Raw genomic sequence first — 22,299 nt, 5'->3', positions numbered from 1 at the left:
ATGCAAAAAAAACTTAAGAAAGAGGGGTAGCTACCAGATAAAATGTGATGGTTTATTTACATCAGCTGCATAAAAATAATTTATTGTTGTGTGTGTGTGTGTGTGTGTTTTTGAGACAGAGTCTCGCTCTGTCGCCCAGGCTGGAGTGCAGTGGCGCGATCTCGGCTCACTGCAAGCTCCGCCTCCCGGGTTCACGCCATTCTCCTGCCTCAGCCTCCTGAGTAGCTGGGACTACAGGCGCCCGCCACCGCGTTCGGCTAATTTTTTTTTTGTATTTTTAGTAGAGACGGGGTTTCACCGTGGTCTCGATCTCCTGACCTTGTGATCCGCCCGCCTCGGCCTCCCAACGTGCTGGGATTACAGGCGTGAGCCACCGTGCCCGGCTTTTATAAAAATAATTTATAATGAAAAGAAAAATAATTAGCTTTCTAGTTAAAAAAAATCCGTCGCAGAGCTCCTTAACCGAGTGAATCATTAATATTACTTGCACTAGGACAAATTTTTATGATGTGCTGATGCACAAAAGAAGGACACAGCATCACCACTGTGACATTTTCTCCCAGAAGTAAATTGTAGTCCGAATTTAACCATAAAAAACCATCAGTTTATACCAAGTTCGAGATACAGATATCTCCCATGTTGTGTAATTTTTAATAGTGATTTTTAGTATTCTTTCTTTAGCACCCTAGAGAGCAGGCATTTTCTCATATTTTTTTCAGGATTTTCTGGGTAATAAATGCCATCCTCTTTAAATAAACACTTTCTTAATCCTGTTCTGTATAGAGTTAATGAATAACACAGATGGAACCTCAATATTACAAGTTTTCCGTCTTTCTTAAGAACTCCTTTATTCTTCCAATAGGAATCTTGAGTATTCACACCTTCCCAGCCACAAAGGGAACATTTTTAATACAGTAGATTATAAATTCATGAAGAGAATTCCGCACGGCATAGAAGGAGCCATGATGTAGAAGGCTTCAGTATATGGGAAAAAACATATTTTTCAGGGACCCTTGACTATTATAAGAATGTTTTAAAGTAGTTAAAACAAACTCATTAGGGAGGAAAAACACAAGCAGAGAAGTAAAGTTTGCATGTAAAAACGCATGGCATTTCAGAAGGCAGAGTGGACACAGCTCTTAATATGAGACATGTTTAGCTGAAAAAAAAAAAAAAAAGGCATTTTTTTCCTCCTTCCCCTCTGGAATTCCTGCTTAGATGAAAGTTTCTGCACTAATTACACCGGCATCTTGAGAATATGCCTTTAAAGGTGTCAGCACCACCCATTTACCTGCTACCACCACACCCACAGGCAGAAGGACCAGGAACTGCAGAAACATTCCATCCATTTCTGTCCTTTATACTAGTAGAGATTCAGGAACAATGAGCTTCTTTATGAATATAAAAATATAAGTTTTTTCTTTTCTGTCTTCAGATGCCCTCCTCTGCCACAGACACCAACAATTTCTGCTACAGTAATGGTAATATGGGCCACACTGCCTTGTCTCTCCCAAACCCAAACAGAACAGGCCCTGTGACCATCCTTTAGTGAAAAGGTTTCTACCTTAACTCTCATGAATGCCTTGAACCCTTCATTGTTGATTCTGACCTCATCTTGGAATTATATGAGGCACTTAATTAAAACAACATATATGTTTCCACCTAAAACAATAAACAAAACCTGTGGGAAAAGCTCAAGTAAGGATTTTTCTGCAAATTGCCCACGTAATCCTAATTAGAGGTCTGGGCTTATAACCACTTAGCTAAGCATTTAATCTCAAGCTTTTATGAGCTTACAAATCACTTAGTAATTTTGGCCCCACTCTATGTAATGTGATTCTGCAGGTCTGAAAAGGGTCCAAAATGAATGTTTTAAACAAGTCCCCTGTCAATGTTGATGTTACTCCCCCTGGACTCATGATTAGCATTAGAGAAAGCAGGCATAGCACAGAGTCCCTTACACTCAGTACTCTTGTCACAACACAAATACTTCTAGGGCAAATAAAGACAACCACTCTCCATCCTAAAGTTTCATATTCTTTACTGGCTCTGTAGAGTATACAGAGAAAATAGAAAGCAGTCATGTCTGAATAAGTCTGTGTTTAAATAACAACATGTACAAGTGTACTGATGGAATGTTTATTAAACATTGTGCTCTATGTGCTCAAGAGGATGTTACAGAGCACTGTGCTGGGAATAACACATTACGTGACTTAATCGTCATAACACCTTTGGAGTTGGTACTAAGTGTTTAATAATTTCCAGGATTTAGATAAAGGGCACAGCATTTTAATTTTTTTAGTTTCTCTGTCATTAACTTTTTATAAAATGTATAGAATAAAAGCTATATAGATAGATGAGAGGGATAAAGGAAAAATTTAATGTAGTTTAGAGGAATTTTTATTGTGTTTATATTTAATTTTTTGTGACTTGTGGAGCAACTACTGATTTCTAAGAATAGAAAACAAGTTGCTAAATGGAATGTCTCCACAAGCACTGGTTTTAATAAAAAATTTAAAAATTAAGACCCTAAAATACATACTTTATTATTCCCATTTACCTGCCTTTGGATTTCAGAAAATTATGAGCACCACTTCTAGAAAGATAGCAGGATTCACCAACCAAAATTCTGATCTTATTAAATCAGTTCTCCGAGGCAAGACTCCAGGGTGGGGACAGGACTAAGTCAAGTCTCCAAGTAGGAACTGAACAGAACTGAAGCAGGGAGTGGAGCCTATGTAGAATTTGTTCTCTATGCCACTGGGGTACTTCCAGTTCTGTTTCCTAAGCTTACCTAAGAAAAACTTAAATCCCACAGTTCATGTAACTTTAATCTTTTTTAGCTACTGCCCTGTCAATTTCATAATATATACTAATAATCCATTTAATCAAATCTCTTAAATTTATCTAGAATAATTTTACTAGAAGATAAATATGTATTCTTAGCAAAATAAAAGAAATAAAAATAATAACAATTCTTCTGTCCATAAACATCCCTTCAGGTGATGACATCAGAAGTCACAGCAATATCATTTATTTTTTATTTGTGTTACTTACGGCCCAAATAAACCCCAAGTTTATTTGCACAAATCTATTTATTATATCAACCATATGATGCTTAATTCATTGTTTATCCAGTTGCTAGTCTGGACTAAAAGTTCATGGATGGTAGGGACCATGATTGCTACATCTATTACTCTAATGGCCATATGAGATGGGAGCATTTAGTTTATCTGTTCGAATCTTCAGAACTTCTTTTCCTCCCAAGTACCAGGAATCTGAAGAAACTGTCATCTGGGTACCAACCAAAGACATCTCTTGAATGAGGGAAGGATGACCCATTTCTCTTACACTGAGACAGAAGCAGAGTTAACCACTCTTGTCAGTCTGACACAATTCTGCTCTGGAAATCCTCAAATGTCTCAAAGATGCCTAGGTGATTCCAAGAGGATTCCCAGTGACCGTGCACTGATGGCCCCATTGTAAGCCAGACAGAAGAGATTTAGGCTGATTCTAAATAGGAAATGGAACTGCCCTGGTAAAGCTCCAGAACCTGGATCACCTGTACTGATTTGCTAGCTTTTGGGTAAGAGGAAGGATAAAAATGTTCTACTCCAGTATCACATTTTACGCGTAGGAATAGTTGTGATCATGGCTGTGGATACTTCGTAGCCTTGATCTCTCACTCCTAAGATGCTTAATCTTTACTTACGGATTCTGCTATCAGATTCTATGTACACTGGGATCCTCTCATGTAACTGTAGCAGGTCACTGGACAAGACCTGAAAAGCTCAAACAGCCACACTATCAAAGGGGGACTTTAAGATGTCTATGTTGACATCTTACAATGCAGAAAATTCCTCCTGTTGGTTTTCATTACCTTCTTAATCTAAAACCTGGCCCTGTCTTGTGAATCTCAGGCAGGGTTCAGCTCTTATGTGCATATTCTTGGTCAGATCAAACTGGCTCTACATTCTTGGGTGTTACAGCAAGCGGAGTACAATCAAAGAGAGATGTTCTCCTAGAGGCTGTTCTAGCACATCCTAAGTAATATGTCTGCCTAAAAAGAAAAACCTGAGGCAACACAGATATAAGTAGACAGTTTATTTGTTCCACCCTTGAGGACTGTAACCTGGGAGCAAAGATTCAAGTTGCCTGGAATCTATACTTTGATTAGCAGCAGTTACAAGTGGATTTGTAAAGGCAAAAAAAAAAAAAAAAAAAAAAAAAAAAGAGGGACAGAGAGTGGGATGGTACAAAAATATTTGTTAGTAACAAACGATTTTGGGAGTGAGAGATCAAGGCAACAAAGTATCTAGAGTCATAACCACAACTATACCTACCTTTCTTATTTATTTACAGAAATAACATTGACTATGGATTGGATATACATCATTAAGGTTTACAGCTTAAGTCACAGTGTTCGGTGTCGCATTATTAGTTAAATTGATAGCTACTTGTGGCAATTGTAAATGGCTTCAAGAGATGATTACACAGCTTGAAGTGGGGAAAGAGACATAACTGTGTTTTGTTTTGTTTCTTTTGTTTGTTTGAGATAGAGTCTCACTCTGTCGCCCAGGCTGGAGTGCAGTGGCAGGATGTCAGGTCACTGCAACCTTCGCCTCCCAGGTTCAAGCAATTCTCTGCCTCAGACTCCCAAGTAGCTGGGATTACAGGCACCCACCACCACACCCGGCTAATTTTTGTATTTTTAGCAGAGACGGGGTTTCACCATGTTGGCCAGGCTGGTCTTGAACTCCTGACCTCGTGATCCACCTGCCTCAGCCTCCCAAAGTGCTGGGATTACAGGTGTGAGCCACCACACCCAGCCTGGGGTCTCATTTTAATGTCTCTCTGACTTTGACAACTAAAATGACTTGTATTCCTCAGATAAAAATCTTTTTATTTTCCAAATCTTAAGACCTAGATTCAGAATTTGGAGCTGCAGATTTAGGCTCTGGATGGGTGGAGTAGCAGTAGGTGTTACCTGCATATTTGTGGACATTTTAGCAAGAGGAGATAGTAGAAAGTGGAGATTCTCATGTCTACATGTCTACTCAGTGCACACATATTACTCTGATTGGATTTCTGAGCTCCATGTTCTGTGAATCAGTTTCAGGTCTGAAGATACAAGAGTCATTGAAAGAGGTAAAATGGTTGATTGCTGCCCTGTGAAGTTTGTAGAAATCTGGCCTAGCTTCTCTAGAAGTGACTGTAGTGGCCTATAGATACCAAGTAGGCAGATACATAATTCTGCTTGCATATTTAGGAGACAGCACATACTGTGTAGCATAATTGTGAGGTGACTGAAAGCCTGAGAGGGAAAGTCCCCTCTAGAGTAAAGCTTGGCTGGCACCTTATGTGTTTATATCATGTCTGGCAATTCTAAACAGTGTTTGGAATATATAATGAAAAGAAAAACTTTCTATAGCCCCAGAGAAACACAATGATAGAAGAGAAAGAAAATGGTTTTATTACACAATTAAACTAGAATGTGAAGTGCAGCATGGTCAATCTGCTTAAGAGACTGCAAAGACAGAAAGATGTTCATCATAATTAGTCCGTAAGTAGAAAAATTTACACCATGCCATACATAATTCATTCTAAATTCACCTGGTAATTGAAAAGGCCTTCCATGTATGCTACACGGTTATATTCAATGCCAAAATAAACTTATCACATCTTAATGACAAGAGGCAGTTTTGCCACTTGAAGCCTGATGCCTGCTGAAGGTAGGCTTTCACTCTTCTACAAAAATGGTTGATTAGGATGCTATCATTTTGGCTATTTACATTTTAAAACAATGGCTCTCTACTCCCTGAGGCTGGGCTAGAGCACTCCTGCTTGCCTTCCCCTGGTCACCAGTGTCCTCTCTTGACTCCTACCATCTGCCACTGAGGCACAGCCCACAGCACAGGGCTCACAGCTGGCAGCTCACATCTTATGCGAACCCCAATTGCCACAGCAGCACTCCAGTGCCACATCAGAGAGGGAAGCCTGAGCTGCAGGAGAGCCTGCAAACCTCCTGGGTAGAACTGCACCTTCACAATAAAGGGAATGGAAGAAGTGTTTCAGCCTCAGTGTCAATTTATAATGGTGACATGAAAAAACACTGCTGGATCTCCAGTATGAGTCTGGGTAGAGATCACTCCAAGACTCATCCCTGTGACAGCCCACCTCATTCAAAGATACTATGGGATACTCATAAGGCTTCCAAAACAGATACCCAAAGCATTTGAGAGAAAATCAGCTCTCAAATGAGCAAGATTATATTGAGAGAAATAAAGAAGTTAAAAGCATCTTAAGAAAAACTCAAATTAGACACAAGATTTATCAAAATAGCCAGAAAATATTCCCTTAAAAAGAATTTCTCTCTAAGCATCCAGAGTGCACAGCTACTCTCAGCATGAGAAACACAAGCATTATAAAGAAAGTGGGCATATTTTCAGCAGAATTTCATAAGGTTTCTCTTTCATCTCTGCTGCTTTCTCATCTCCTAGACATTGAATGGGGGATCTATGTTGAAATACATCTGACAACTTCCACCAGCACTTTTTTTTTTTTTTTTTTTTTGAGACGGAGTCTTGCTCTGTCGCCCGGGCTGGAGTGCAGTGGCCGGATCTCAGCTCACTGCAAGCTCCGCCTTCCGGGTTCACGACATTCTCCTGCCTCAGCCTCCCGAGTAGCTGGGACTATAGGCGCCCGCCACGTCGCCCGGCTAGTTTTTTGTATTTTTTAGTAGAGACGGGGTTTCACAGTGTTAGCCAGGATGGTCTCGATCTCCTGACCTCGTGATCCGCCCGTCTCGGCCTCCCAAAGTGCTGGGATTACAGGCTTGAGCCACCGCGCCCATCCCTCTCTGTTCATATAGTAGAACGTATTTGAGCTTGCAACATAGTTAACTAAAGAGCTATTATGGTTTTTGGATGGCCATGTCACCTGTGTTTGTCCTGTAATAGCAGCATTCCATGTTAGTGAAATACAAGACACTACAATTATGCTTACCTAAGAGTTATCCCTATTAGATAAACAAACATTTCAGACTAATATCTACTGTAACAATTTTGTAGTAAATTTCTTGAACATTAGATATAAATATCTAAGTATACATAATTTTAATGTACTAGTCATGATTAATGTAAAAAATTTTTTAAATGTCTGTAACCCCTGGGCGCTGTGGCTCATGGTTGTAGTCTGAGCACTTTGGAAGGCCGAGGCGGGCGGATCATCTGAGATCGGGAGTTCAAGACCAGACTGACCAACATGGTGGAATCCCATCTCTACTAAAAATACAAAAATTCACCAGACATGGTGACTGGTGCCTGTAATCCCTTGAAAGGCAGCTACTTGAAAGGCAGAGGCAGGAGAATTGCTTGAACCTCGGAGGCAGAGGTTGTGGTGAGCTGAGATCGTGCCATTGCACTCCAGTCTGGGCAACAAGAGTGAAACTCCGTTGAAAAAACAAAACAAAACAAAACAAAAAAAGTCTGTTATCATAATTCATTTAAAACACTTTATATTTCAAAAGTATAAATAACAATATTAAAATGCCTATTTGATTCATTGAAAGTAAATTTGTGGCCTTATATTCATACTATTGTAGAAAATACTTTTTTTTTTTTTGAAGTGGAGTCTCACTCTTTCACCCAGGCTGGAGTACAATGGCATGTTCTTGGCTCACCGCAACCCCCGCTTCCCGGGTTCAAGCGATTCTCCTACCTCAGTCTCCCAAGTAGCTGGGACTACAGGCACCATGCCACCACACCTGGCTAATTTTTGTATTTTTAGTAGAAATGGGGTTTCACCATGTTGGCCAGGCTGGTCTCCAGCTCCTGACCTCGTGATCTGCCGACCTCAGCCTCCCAAAGTGCTGGAATTACAGGTGTGAGCCACCATGCCTCGCTGAAAATACTTTTTAATGTATATAAACACAGGTTGTCTACAAACACTATACATAACTATGCTAATTGTTCTGAAGTAATAAACAGAAACCAAAGTACAACTAAAAACTTCACTGTTTATATACTGAACTTCAATTTATATACTAAACTGCTTTCTTTTGGCAGTGTGAGTACTTCAGCCTGAAAATATTGGATAATTACCTTGGACAATCAGTTTTCTGGTAAAAAAAAAAACTACTCAGTATCTTTTAGTCTTTATCATTCTGTATTGCTAACTTTAATCCTATTTTTGTGCTCCACTTTTGTGTGTTTTTAAAATGAGCTTTGAGCTAAACAAATCTGTGTCGACTTTAAAAGACTAAAAATAAACGAAAAAAAACTTTGCCAAAGCAAAAACAAAGCAATGGATCTGAAGTCCTAGGTAATGACAACCCTGAGTAAAAAAATAATGACAAGGCTGGGCGTGGTGGCTCAAGCCTGTAATCCCAGCACTTTGGGAGGCCGAGACGGGCGGATCACGAGGTCAGGAGATCGAGACCATCCTGGCTAACACGGTGAAACCCCGTCTCTACTAAAAATACAAAAAACTAGCCGGGAGAGGTGGCAGGCGCCTGTAGTCCCAGCTACTCGGGAGGCTGAGGCAGGAGAATGGAGTAAACCCGGGAGGCGGAGCTGCGGAGCTTGCAGTGAGCTGAGATCCAGCCACTGCACTCCAGCCTGGGCCACAGAGTGAGACTTCGTCTCAAAAAAAATAATAATAATAATAATAATAATAATGACAAAAGGTTTACTAAGCTGTCAATATAATGTATGTGTATTTCAAAATAACAAAGATAAATGTACACATCATCTAAATGCTTTAAGATGCTAAATGCTTATTTCAAGGTAGAAGAATAAAGCTTTTCATTTCTAATATTTTTTTCTACAACAGCCAGGTTTTCTGGATGTGTTCTTGAATTCTTGGACATCTGAATCTCAGTAGACATTGGATTCAGGCATCTAAGGAGTAGCCTTGGGCACACTTTGTGCACTTAAAAGAATTCTTATGGGGAAAAAAGCAGAAGAGAGAAATGTGTTATTAAAATTCCATGGGTACACATGAATAAAGCAAGTTCTTAGAGACCTATGAAGAGACTATAATTCTGACACAACAGTAGGAGACTACAACACCCCACAGAAACTATTAGACAGATCCTTGAGACAGAAAATAAACAAAGTATAACAGGACCTAAACTTGACACTTGACCAAATAGTCCTAATAGATATCTACAGAACTCTAAGTAAAAACAACATAATATACATTATTCTAATCGCCATGTGAAACAAACTCTAACATTTACCACACAATTAATAATAAAACAATACTCAGCAAATACAAAAATCCCTACATTATACCAACCACACACTGAGACAACAGATTGTTGAAAATATAATTCAACTACAAAGAAAGCCACTTGAAAACATACAATTATATGAAAATTAAACAACCTGCATTTAAATGACTTTTGGGCAAATAATGAAATTAAGGCAGAAATCAAATTGTTGTTTGAAACAACTAAGAATAAAGATACAACATACCAGAATCACTGCAACACAGCTAAGGCAGTTAAGAAGGAAATTTATAACACTAAATGCTCACATCAAAATGTTAGAAAGATCTGAATTTACTGACCTAATATCACAAAATAAAGTATGAGAAGCAAGAGCAAACCAACTCTAAGCTAGCAGAATGCAAAAAATAACCAAAAGCGGCTCTGAACTGAAGGAGACTTAGACATGTAAAACTATACAAAAGATCAAGAAATCCAGGAATTAAATCTTTGAAAAAAAAATTGATAAGATAAACTACTGGCTAGATTAATGAAGAAAGAAGAACCAAATAAACACAATTAGAAATGACAAAGGGACATTACTACTGACCCCACAAAAATACAAATAACTATTGAAGTCTACTATGAACATCTCTATGCACACAAACAAGAAAATCTAATAGTAATAAGTAAATTCCTGGACAAATATATCCCGCCAAGACTCAACACAAAAGAAAATGAAGCCCTGAATAGGCCAATAACAAGCTCCAAAATTGGATTAGTAATATATAGCCTACCATCCAAAAAATGCTGAGCACCAGAGAAATTTGCAGCTGAAATCTGTAAGATGAACAAAGAGGAGCTGGTACCATTTCTGCTAAAAGTATTCCAAAAAAAAATGAGAAGGAAATCTTTCCCAACTCATTATATTAGAACAGAATCATTCTGATACTAAAACCTGGCAAGATAAAATGGAAAAAGAAAACTTCAGGTAAGCCGGGCACAGTGGCTAGCCAGGAGTGGTGGCTCACACCTGTAATCTCAGCTCTTTGGAGGCCAAGGCGGGCAGATCACCTGAGGTCGGGAGTTCAAGACCAGCCTGACCAACATGGAGAAACCCCATCTCTACTAAAAATACAAATTATCTAAAAAAAAAAATTATCTGGGTGTGGTGGCGCATGCCTATAATCCCAGCTACTTGAAAGGCTGAGGCAGGAGAATTGCTTGAACCCAGGAGGAGGTTGTGGTGAGCCAAGATTGCACCACTGCACTCCAGCCTGGGCAACAAGAATGAAACTCTGTTTAAAAAAAAAGAAAGAAAACTTCAGGCCAATATCCTTCATAAACATTGATGTAAAAATTCTTAGCAAGGTTGGGCGCAGTGGCTCATAACTGTAATCTCAGAACTTTGGGAGGCCGAGGCAGGTAGATCACAAGGTCAGGAGTTCAAGACCAGCCTGGCCAACTTGGTGAAGCCCTGTCTCTACTAAAAAAACAAACAAACAAAAATTCACCACTGCATTACAGCCTGGGCGACAGAGCGAGACTCTGTCTAAAAAAAAAAAAATTAAGCCGGCGCAGTGGCGGTTGCCTGCAATCCCAGCTACTCGGGAGACTGAGTCAGGAGAACAGGAGAATCACTTGACCCCAGGAGGCAGAGGTTGCAGTGAGCCGAGACCGCACCACTGCACTCTGCCTGAGCAGCAGAGCCCTCTGTTTCCAAAAAAAAAATCCTCGGCAAAATATTGGGTAATCAAATCCAACAGCCAACAGCATGTCAAAAAGCTAATCCATTATGATCAAGTAGGCTTTATCTCTGGGATGTAAGACTGGTTCATCATAAACAAATCAATGTGATTTATTACATAAACATAATGAAAGACAAAAACCACAAGATTATCTCAATAGATGCAAAAAAAAAAAAAAACTTTCAACAAAATTTAACATTGTTTATGTTAAAAGCCCTCAACCAATTAGGCATTGAAGGTACATACTTCAAAATAATGAATTATCTATGACAAACCCACAGCCAACATACTGAATGGACACAAGCTGAAAGCATTTCTCTTTTAAAAATGGCACGAGACAAGAATGTCTTGTCTCACCACTCCTATTCAGCATAGAATTGGAAGTCCTGGCCACAGCAATCAGGTGAGGAAAAAAAAAAAAAATGCCTCCAAATGGGAGGAGAGGTTGTCAAGCGATCTTTGTTTGCAGACAATATGATTCTGTATCTAGAAAAGACTATAGTTGTGACAGAAAAGCTCTTTAAACTGACAAACAACTGCAGAAAAGTTTCAGGACACAAAATAAATGTACAAAAATCAGTAGCATCCATGTACATCAACAATATCCGAGCTAAAAGCCAAATCAAAAACAAAATCTCATTCACAACTGCCACAGAAAAATAATTATCTAGAAATACAGCTAACCAGAGAGGTGAAAGATCTCTATGACAAAAATAAAAAAACAAAACAAAACAAATTGTCAGAGATGAAAAACAAATGGAGGCTGGGCGCGGTGGCTCAAGTCTGTAATCCCAGCACTTTGGGAGGCCGAGATGGGTGGATCACGAGGTCAGGAGATCGAGACCATCCTGGCTAACCCGGTGAAACCCCGTCTCTACTAAAAAAAAAACACACAAAAATCTAGCCTGGCGAGGTGGCGGGCGCCTGTAGTCCCAGCTACTTGGGAGGCTGGGGCAGGAGAATGGCCTAAACCCGGGAGGCGGAGCTTGCAGTGAGCTGAGATCCGGCCACTGCACTCCAGCCCGGGAGACAGAGTGAGGCTCCATCTCAAAAAAAAAAAAAAAAAAAAAAAAAAAAAAAGAAAGAAAGAAAAACAAATGGAAAATCATTTTATGCTCACGGATAGAAAAGATCAATATCATCAAAATGGGAATACTGCCCAAAGAAATATACAGATCTAATACTATTCCTATCAAACTACCAAAAATATTCTTAACAGAACCAAAATAATCTATTTTAAAATTTATATGGAACAAAAAAAAAAGAGCCCAAATAGCCAAGGCAATCCTACACAAAAGGAACAGAGCTGGAGGCCTTACATTACCAAATGTTAAACCACAGGGCTACAGTAAAAAAAGCAGTATGGTACTGGTACAAAAACAGGCTCAGAGACCAAAACAACAGATTAAAGAGTCCCAAAATTATTCTGTACACCTACAACCATCTGATCTTTGACAAAGCTGACAAGAGGAATTTGAGAAAAATTCCTTATTTAATAAATTTTGCTGGAATAACTAGCTAGCACTACATAGAAGATTGAAACTAGACCCCTCTCTTACACCATATATAAAAATCAACTCAAGATTGATTAGGCCAGGCACCGTGGCTCACGCCTATAATCCCAGCACTTTGGGAAGCCAAGGCGGGCAGATCGGCTGAGGTCAGGAGTTCGAGACCAGCCTGGCCAATATGGTGAAACTCCATCTCTACTAAAAATACAAAAATTAGCCGGGCGTGGTGGTGGGCACCTGTAATCCCAGCTACTCAGGAGGCTGAGGCAGGAGAATTGCTTGAACCTGGGAGGTGAAGGTTGCAGGGAGGTGGAGGTTGCAGAGAGCCGAGATAGTGCCACCTCACTCCAGTCTGGCAACAGAGCAAGACTCCATCTCGGCAAAAAACAAAAAGAAAAAATAAGCAAAAGACACCAACAGATACTTTTCAAAAAAAGACATACATGTGGTTAACAAGCACATAAAAAAGTGCTCATCACTAATCATTAGAGAAATGCAAATCAAAACCACAATGAGGCATCATCTCACACAAATCTGAATGGCTATTATCCAAAACTCAAAAAAAATCACAGATGCTGGTAAGGTTGTAAAGGGAATGTTTGTACACTGCTAGTGGGAGTGAGAATTAGTTCAACCATTGTGAAAAGCAATGTAGTGATGTCTCATATAAGTAAAAACAAATTACCATTTGACCCAGCAACCTCATAATTGGGTATATACACAAATAAATAAAAATTATTCCATCATAACACATGCACATGCATGTTCATTGCAGCACTATTCACAATAGCAAAGACATGAAATCAACCTAAATGCCTGTCCATGGTAGACTGGATAAAGAAAATATGGTATAGGCAGGTATGGTGGCTCATGCCTCTAATCCAGCACTTCGGAAAGTCAAAGCTGGTGGATTGCCAGAGCTCGGGAGTTTGAGAGCAGCCTGAGCAACATGGCAAAACCTCATGTCTACAAAAAATAGAAAAAGAAAAAATTAGTGGGTGTGGTGGCATGTGACTGAAGTCCCAGATACCTAGGGGGCTGAGGTAGGAGGACTGCTTGAGCTCAGGAGATTGAGGCTTCACTGAGCCTAGATCACACCACTACACTTCAGCCTGGGTGAAAGAGTAAGACCCTTTCTTCAAATATAAATAAAATAAAAGAGTCAATAAAAACAAAATATGGTACACAAGCATCATGGAATACTGTGTGGCCATTAAAAAAGAAAGAAAGAAAGAAAGAAAATCATGTCCTTTGTAGCAACATGGATGGAGCTAGAGACCAGTATTCTTAGAAAACTAATGTAAAGACGGCCGGGCGCGGTGGCTCAAGCCTGTAATCCCAGCACTTTGGGAGGCCGAGACGGGCGGATCACGAGGTCAGGAGATCGAGACCATCCTGGCTAACACGGTGAAACCCCGTCTCTACTAAAAATACAAAAAACTAGCCGGGCGAGGTGGCGGGCGCCTGTAGTCCCAGCTACTCCGCAGGCTGAGGCAGGAGAATGGCGTAAACCCGGGAGGCGGAGCTTGCAGTGAGCTGAGATCCAACAGATTCTGTCTCCAAAAAAAAAAAAAAAAAAAAAAAAAAAAAAAAAAAAAAAAAACTAATGTAAAGACAGTAATCCCAGCACTTTGGGAGGCCAAGGTGGGTGGATCACCTCAGGTCAGGAGTTCGAGACCAGCCTGGCCAACATGGTGAAACCCCGTCTCTACAAAAATACATAAATTAGCTGGGTGTGGTGGCAGTCGCATGTAATCCTAGCTACTTGGGAGGCTGAGGCAGGAGAATCGCTTGAACCAGGGAGGTGGAGGTTGCAGTGAGCCGAGATTGTGCCACTGCACAATCTAGCCTGGGAGACAGTGCAAGACTCTGTCTCAAAAACAATAATAATAGTAATAAATATAATTCATGTTACCATTTATAAGTAAGAACTAAATAATAAGAATGCATAGACACAAAGAGAACAATAAATACTGAGGTCTAGTTCATGGTAGATGATGGGAGGACAAAAAAGATCAGAAAAAATACCTGTTTGGTGCAATTTTTAGTATCTTAGTGACAATACAATCTGCACACCAAACCCCCATGACACAATTTTACCTATATAACAAACCCGCATGTGTACTCAGGAACAAAAAATAAAAGTTAAAAGGAAAAAAAATCCATGAGTTTGGGAAAGTGCAATGTAGGAGATAGGACTGGTTTGTACTACAGATCGCGGCCCAGGTGTGACTCTACTCTAATTTATTTCTGCATTCATGCAGGCAGATGAGATTATGGACAGGTGGTCCAGAATCCTAGGTTGGTGGAGAAAACAGGTTGCTGCTGCAGATTCAGTGTCTGGGGGTGAGGATATGCCAGGAGACTTGTAGACATTTGTGGGTTTTTGGCAAAAAAAATTAGGATCAAAAATGCTGTGGTGAAATTCCTGAGGGTGACGTCTAGCCCTGGGAGTGGTGTAGACACCTCAATGTCTAGTGGGTGTGTTTGTGAGTGGGTAGAAATCCTGTGCTGACAGCTGTGGAAGAAGGGAATCTGCTATCAGAGCTTCTTTCCTCTAAGTTTTCAGTCCTCTCTCACCCTGGGAGGAGACTTAGAATCACAAAACAATGTGACAGAAAAGCAGAGCCTCCCAGAGTTTCATGTCAGGCCAGGCCTCTGTGGTATCTTTCTTCTGGCACCAAATCTGTAGAGTCTGCTGAACACTAATATTCTCCAACATCAACTCATTGTCTAAGATTTGCATTCTGAAACCACCCATTCAGCACAGACCCTGTTTCAGGACTCAGTCGCACAGTATTCTCCTTACTGCAGATGTCAGTAACAAACCCAATGAACCCATCTACGCTCCTGAGCTACTGTTTAAAAATCCGGGACTCCCACAACCTCCCTCAAGTTCAATGATTTGATAGAGCCACTAACAGAACAAGCAAAACAACATAGTTATGTTGACCAGTTAATTATAAAAGATACAACTCAGAAAAAGCAAAATGGAATAAATGTATAGGACAAAAAAAAAAAAAAAAAAAAATGGGTGGGGAAAGATGAAGCACATAGGTAATCCAGGTAAATAGCTGTGATTACTAAAATTCTCCATCCTTTGTGTGCTCCAAGAACAGTTTATGGAAATAAACACCTTTTCCATTATAACTTACATGGTGCCCTTTTTTTACTGATCACATAGCCAGACACAGACTCTGCACATTTTCTTCTTTTACTCATATAAAAATCAGTTAAATTTGCCCAGGCATGGTGGCTTATGCCTGTAATCCCAGCACTTTGGGAGGCCGAGGTGGGTAGATCACCTAAGGTCAGGAGTTCAAGACCAGCCTGGCCAACATGGTGAAACCCCGTCTCTATAAAAATGCAAAAAATTTAGCCAGACATGATGGCTGGTGCCTGTAATCCCAGCTATTCAGGAGGCTGAGGCAGGAGAATTGCTTGAACGCAGGAATCGGAGGTTGCAGTGAGCCGAGATCATGCCATTGCACTCCAGCCTGGGCGACAGAGCGAGACTTCATCTCAAAAGATCTAAACTCTAGTTATTTCATCCTCAATTTGCCATTTCCCTCACACCTTCTTTTTAATCTGTTTGCTCCTCCTTATGAAAGAAAGTCCTTGTCTGCCTAACCTTTGCAATCCTTAAAGATATTATTGTTAGTACTTCCTCCTGTTGCAATACTCCTTTGGAATTTTTTTTTTAACATAAATCTAACTTTGTTTATATTTCACAAAGTCTAGAAACTATCTCATAACAATAACAACTTCATCTTCAGTAAGACTGTCTGAGACCCCTTCTATTTTAACCTTAACTGAATCTGCCTGCGGATCCCCAGCTTTCCAGGGCTCCATAACGTCTCTCAGGATAAAGGCTTCTTTCATGGCTGGGACATCTGCAGGGGCGGCTCCCCAGAAAGAATTAACTTGGCCTTTAATAACCTTTTTTTTAAGGCTCAATATTAGCCTTAGCTTAGAGTCACTGGGCTCAAGTTTTAGTTTCTATGACAGAGTTACTCACTTGGTTTTTTTATTTCACTATTTCTCTACCCACTTAGAGAATCCAGGAGGCAGAAATTATTTCTGTTTTTTTTTTACCAACATCTGATTAGCTTAACAGCAATGTGTCTCTAAGAAAAAGAAGCTGAGTTGGGTGAAGACAATTTTAATGTCTTCGAAAAAGAAGTACAACAGGAGACTCCTCTCAGCCCTGGGGCAGCCACCTTCTTTCTTAAGAGGCTATACTCCGTAACTCAGGTTGTGATATAAGGAAAAAAAAAAAGACCCAGTAGCTGATATTCACTAGACACTCTAGCAGATATAGCCATGGTGCGTATCTTGGTTTATCCCCAGAAAATACTGAAGCCCAGGACCAAGAACAAAACTACAGGATGGGTGAAGACGTCTCACTTCATAGTTTCCAAGGGGAAACTTTGACCCAAAAACACTCTGATAAGATCTCTGTGCCTATACAACATAAAAGCAAGGAGGAACAATTGTTTTTTTCACCCTACAGCGTCAGGGAATTATACTTCGCTTTCTTTTCATGGAAAGTATTTACAAACAGATAACAAATATTTTTAAAGTGTAATCCAATGCTTTATCAAAAAATGATTAATTAAAACATGGTATAAAAAATGTAAATTGAAGGACGAATAATTGATAATGTGAATTAGAGAGGGAAAACTGGCATTCGGGAATGTCAGAAGAAACTGAAAATTTAGTATTTAATTATTTACTATTTTTGCAAGCCACAGTTAGGCTGAAGAAATGATGGGGGGCGGGGCGGTGGTCGGTAAAACTGGAGAGTCTGCTTGGGACACATATAAAAAATGCAGCAGAAAAGGCCGGGCGCGGCTCACGCCTGTAATCCCAGCACTTTGAGAGGCTGAGGCAGGCGGATCACTTGAGGTTAGGACTTCAAGAGCAGCCTAGCCCACATGAAACCTCGTCTCTACTAAAAATACAATAATTAGCCAGGCATGGTGGCGGGTTCCTGTAATCCCAGCTACTCCGGAGTATGAGACAGGGGAATAGCTTGAACCTGGGAGGCGGAGGTTGCAATGAGCAGAAATCTCGCGCCTGCACTCCAGCCTGGGCAACAGAGTGAAACTCCTTCTCAAAAAAAAAAAAAAAAGGAAAAAAAATCAGCGGAAAATTAGTCTCCTGTGGCTTGTGAAAATAATTAAGTGGCAGGCAACTAGACTAAGGTGGCTCTAGTCCCTGGATTTCTACTTTAAAGAAATTTAACTCAAATACATGTTTTGTTTTGTTTTGTTTTTTGAGATGGAGTTTCGCTCTTGTTGCCCAGGCTGGAGTGCAATGGCGCAATCTCGGCTCACTGCACCATCCACCTCCTGGGTTCAAGCGATTCTCCTGCCTCAGCCTTCCTAGTAGCTGGGATTACAGGCATGCACTACCATGCCCGACTAATTTTGTATTTCTAGTAGAGACGGGGTTTCTCCGTGTTGGTAAGGCTGGTCTCCAACTCCCGACCTCAGGTGATCCGCCTGCCTGGGCTTCCCAAAGTGCTGGGATTACAGGTGTGAGCCACCGTGACTGGCTTCAAATTCATGTTTTTATAAATTACTAAATTGGGGGAAACAAAATTGAGGTTTAGCCAACTATAGACTACCAATTAACCTGATTACATAACAAGGAAATGTCCACCTTGATCGCACAAATTAAGAAACTATGCAACTGTACCTAACCAATTATTGAATTTGATTTTCTTTATCGCACCTTATAAAAGTTTTTTCTTCAAGTCCCTGCTATGGACGACAAATGACAAACATAGCTGGGTACTCTACAATTTTTTTTTTTTTTTTTTTTTTGAGACGGAGTCTTGCTCTGTCGCCAGGCTGGAGTGCAGTGGCGCCATCTCAGCTCACTGAAACCTCTGACTTCCTGGTTCAAGCGATTCTCCTGCCTCAGCCTCCTGAGTAGCTGGGATTAAAGGCACGACACCACGCCCGGCTAATTTTTGTATTTGTAGTACGGGCTGGGTTTCACCATATTGGCCAGAATGGTCTCGATCTCCTGACCTCGTGATCCACCCGCCTCGGCCTCCCAAAGTGCTGGGATTACAGGCGTGAGCCACGACGCCCGGATTTTTGAATCACTCTTTAATTAAAATCTTTAATGTTTTTGCGGTGACTTCTGTGCATTTTTAATAAGAGAAAAGGGAGACTCAGAACCCCACAGACCAAAGCTCTTCCCATTCACGAACCCCGCACCCCGGGTCAGGATTCTCCCGTCTACCCTCCCGTGGTCCCTGCACAATATGGGGAGACGAGGCGCTGCAGGTGCTGAGCTGCCGAGAGAGGGCTCCAGGCCAGGGCAGTCACTGCGCAGGGAAGAGACAGGACGCCCGGGGTCCCGGCTGTCAGGGCATCCGCCATCTTATGGCTGACGGGGACTGAGGTCGAGCTGGCCAAGGAAAACTCGGGGGCAGATTGTGGAGCTGACTGCGAGGAGGCCTGAGTCCCGCCACAGCCACTTCCCACCGGTTCCCACTAGCCCTTTCCCCTCTCCCGGGATGTCGGACCCGGCACTCTCACCATTTCTAGGCTTCCAGGCGGACCTGGCATCTTAGCTGGGGATCTCCCAACGCCTGCAGGTCACAGGGCCACAGAGGCTGGGCCTCTTGGAGAAGAGGACACAGACCAGGGAAGACGAGACCTGCAGCTCTGGCTGCAGCCAGAGACAAAGTCCCGGCCAAATCCGGAAGCCGCCCTGTCCGCTCCAGCTTTGTGTCTGATTGGACGGTTTCCAGCCCAGCGCCCCTGATTGGATAACGTTTAAGGCCCCGCCCCTTTAGACCCTGAGTGACAGGAGACGTGATCTGATGCTAGGCTGAATGAAGAGTGACAGCCTAAGATGGAGCCTTTTCAGGCAGGGCTTCTTCCCTGAGTTAAGCCAGGCCCGACCCAGAGGTATTTGAATTTAACCTTGTGTGTAAGGTCATATGCGTTTATACATAATACATTATATGACCAAGCGCAGCGACTCACGCCTGTAGTCCCAGCTACTCGGGAGGTTGAGGCAAGAGAATCGCTTGAACTCGGGAGGCAGAGGTGGCAGTGAGCCGAGATCGCGCCACTGCACTCCAGCCTGGGCGACAGAGTAAGACTCTGTCTCAAAATAATAATAATAATAATAAAAATGCTATATGTTTACTCACAAAAAAAATAATAACAATTATTTTAAAATTTCAGCTTTCCTGAACTTCCTGGCTTCTGGTTGTTTGATCAGGCAGCCTGAGATTTTAAGAAGGAGGTAATCATGGCCGGGTGCAGTGGCTGACACCTGTAATCCCAGCACTTTGGGAGGCTGAGGCCGGCAGATCACCTGAGATCAAGAGTTCGAGACCAGCCTGACCAATACGATGAAACTCTGCCTCTACTAAAAATACAAAAATTAGCCCGGCGTGGTGGCGGGTGCCTGTAATCCCAGCTACTTGGGAGGCTGAGACAGGTGAACCCAGGAGGCGGAAGTTGCATGCAGCCAAGATCCCTTTGAACTCCAGCCTGGGCAACAAGAGCAAAACTAAACTCCATCAAAAAAAAAAAAAAAAAAAAAAAGAGGCAATCTTCTAAAATAGAATGTGAGCCAAATGTGAATTTTAAATTTTCTAGTAGCCAAACTTTAAAAAGAAAGAAGAAACAGGTCAAACTGATTGTAACCCAATATATCCAAAATATTACTATACGATCAATGTGTAATTATTAATGTAGCATGTATATAGTTGGAACCATATCATTGGAACTAAGTCTGGATTTTTTTGGGAGGGATTTTTTTTTGAGATGGAGTTTCACTTTTGTTGCCCAGGCTGGAGTGCAATGGCATGAACTCGGTTCTCTGCCTCCTGGATTCAAGCGATTCTCCTGCCTCAGCCTCCTGAATAGCTGGGATTACAGGCATCTGCCATCATGCCCAGCTAATTTTTGTATTTTTAGTAGAAACGGGGTTTCTCCAAGTTGGTCAGGCTAGTCTGGAACTCCCTACCTCAGGTGATCCACCCGCCTTGGCCTCCCAAAGTGCTGGGATTACAGGCGTGATCCACCGCACATGAGCCACTAAGTCCGTTTTTTGCCTTTCCAGCACATCACAGTATAGACCCAGTCACATTCCAGGCACTCAGGAGCCACACATGAAGTGCACCTCTGATATTATGCAGGTGAAGGGCCTGAACAAATTTATTCTGCCAGTGTGAAGGAAGGGCCTCTTCCTAACAACATCTCTCTTTAGTTTCGAGGATGGAAAACATAGTGGCCGTAAAAAGAGCAGAGGGCAGCAGGAATAAATTAACCACAAGTAGACAACTGCTGGCCACCTTTGGCCCACCTTCCTTCCAGAGATCAGAAAGGGAACAAAGGATGATAGGTCTGGAGGAGAAGAAAACTTTAAGTCTTCATATCTGTATATACTCTTGACTTGCAATGTTTATATATAGAAAAAATAGATTAAACACAAACACATTTTGCTATTTGGCCTTGAACCTAATCATTAGGCCTCCTGGATTCACATGATTCTCGTGCTTCAGCCTCCGGAATACCTGGAATTACAGTCGTGTACCACCATGCTCAGCTAATTTTTTTTTTGTATTTTTAGTAGAGATGGGGTTTTGCCATGTAAGCCAGGCTAGTCTTGAGCTCCTGGCCTCAAGTGATCTGCCCACCTCAGCCTCCCAAAGTGCTGGAATTACAGGCATAAGCCACTGTGCCTGGCTATGATAATTTTTACATTTATGGTTTAGGTGATGTGTCCTTCTTCTCTGCCAGGCCGCTGCCAAAATGTGGGATGCTGACATATCCCTGGGCCTAGCACCTAGGTAATGTGACTCTTGTATTTTGCATAGGTCCCACATATTTTGAGTACTGTGACATATGACTAGACCAAACACCTAGAAGATGGAGGCACCTGTCTATGCCCTGTAAACAGGGTGTTAGCCCTACCATTCTCAAGAGCCTCATGACTTATCTCTGTATTCATCACCTAGGAGATGTGACTCTCCTCTGCTGCCTGCATCCTGCCAACAGGAAAGATTGTGACATAACATTTGACTCTGAAACAAGGGTGATGTGTTTTCTTTTCCAGGGTCCTGTTCACAGGGAGTGAGTCTTGTGACATATCTCTGGGCACAGCACCCACGTGCTGTGACTCTGCTGCCTGTGCCCTCCTTTCAGAACAGGAATGTAACGTATCTCTGGCCAAGCACCCAGGTGATGTGACTCTTCTTTCTAGTTTCTGCCGTGAGAAAAGATTGTGACATATCTCTGGCCTAGCACCAAAATGATGTGACTCTCTTGCTCACACACTCTATGCACAGGTGGGATTGTAAAATATATATTTTTTCAGCTCATAGGTGAGATAACTCTCATACCTCAAATCAACAAATAGGGGACATACTGTCTTTCAAAGCTAGGCTTAGAGAAATACATAAGATTCTGAGTCTCCTCCTTGTATGAAGGTCATAGTGGATTACCACTCTCCTATATCATATAAACCCTTGGTGGTACAGAGAGTGTCATTGCAGGGCCCAGCACACAGGTGACATTGCATTTCTTGTATACACACTGCATCATCTATTAGGATTGTCACCTGACACATGGACAGAGCCTACTGGTAAGGTCTTGAATCTCACACGTGGATGCAGTCTACAGTTGAAATTGTGATTGTCATAGTTGAACATCCAGCTGAACTTGAGATGGTGACTCATTTCTAACCTAGCTCCTCAACAGGTGAGAACTCTTTTATCTGGAACCAGCCAATTACAGAGATGTTGACTCTAATACCTGGGCTTAGAACCACAGGTACAATCATGGGTCCA

General features: G+C 41.6%; 1 pseudogene; it reads left to right on the top strand.

Annotated features, from left to right (window-relative positions):
- The first annotated feature begins 3,214 nt into the window (after positions 1-3,214).
- Positions 3,215-22,299, top strand: part of LOC104662640 — a 118,610-nt pseudogene continuing 99,525 nt past the window's right edge.

Source organism: Rhinopithecus roxellana, chromosome 12 (genome assembly GCF_007565055.1).
Source record: "Rhinopithecus roxellana isolate Shanxi Qingling chromosome 12, ASM756505v1, whole genome shotgun sequence".
In the NCBI taxonomy this organism is placed as follows: domain Eukaryota; kingdom Metazoa; phylum Chordata; class Mammalia; order Primates; family Cercopithecidae; genus Rhinopithecus; species Rhinopithecus roxellana.
This window is presented reverse-complemented; position numbering and strand designations above follow the sequence as displayed.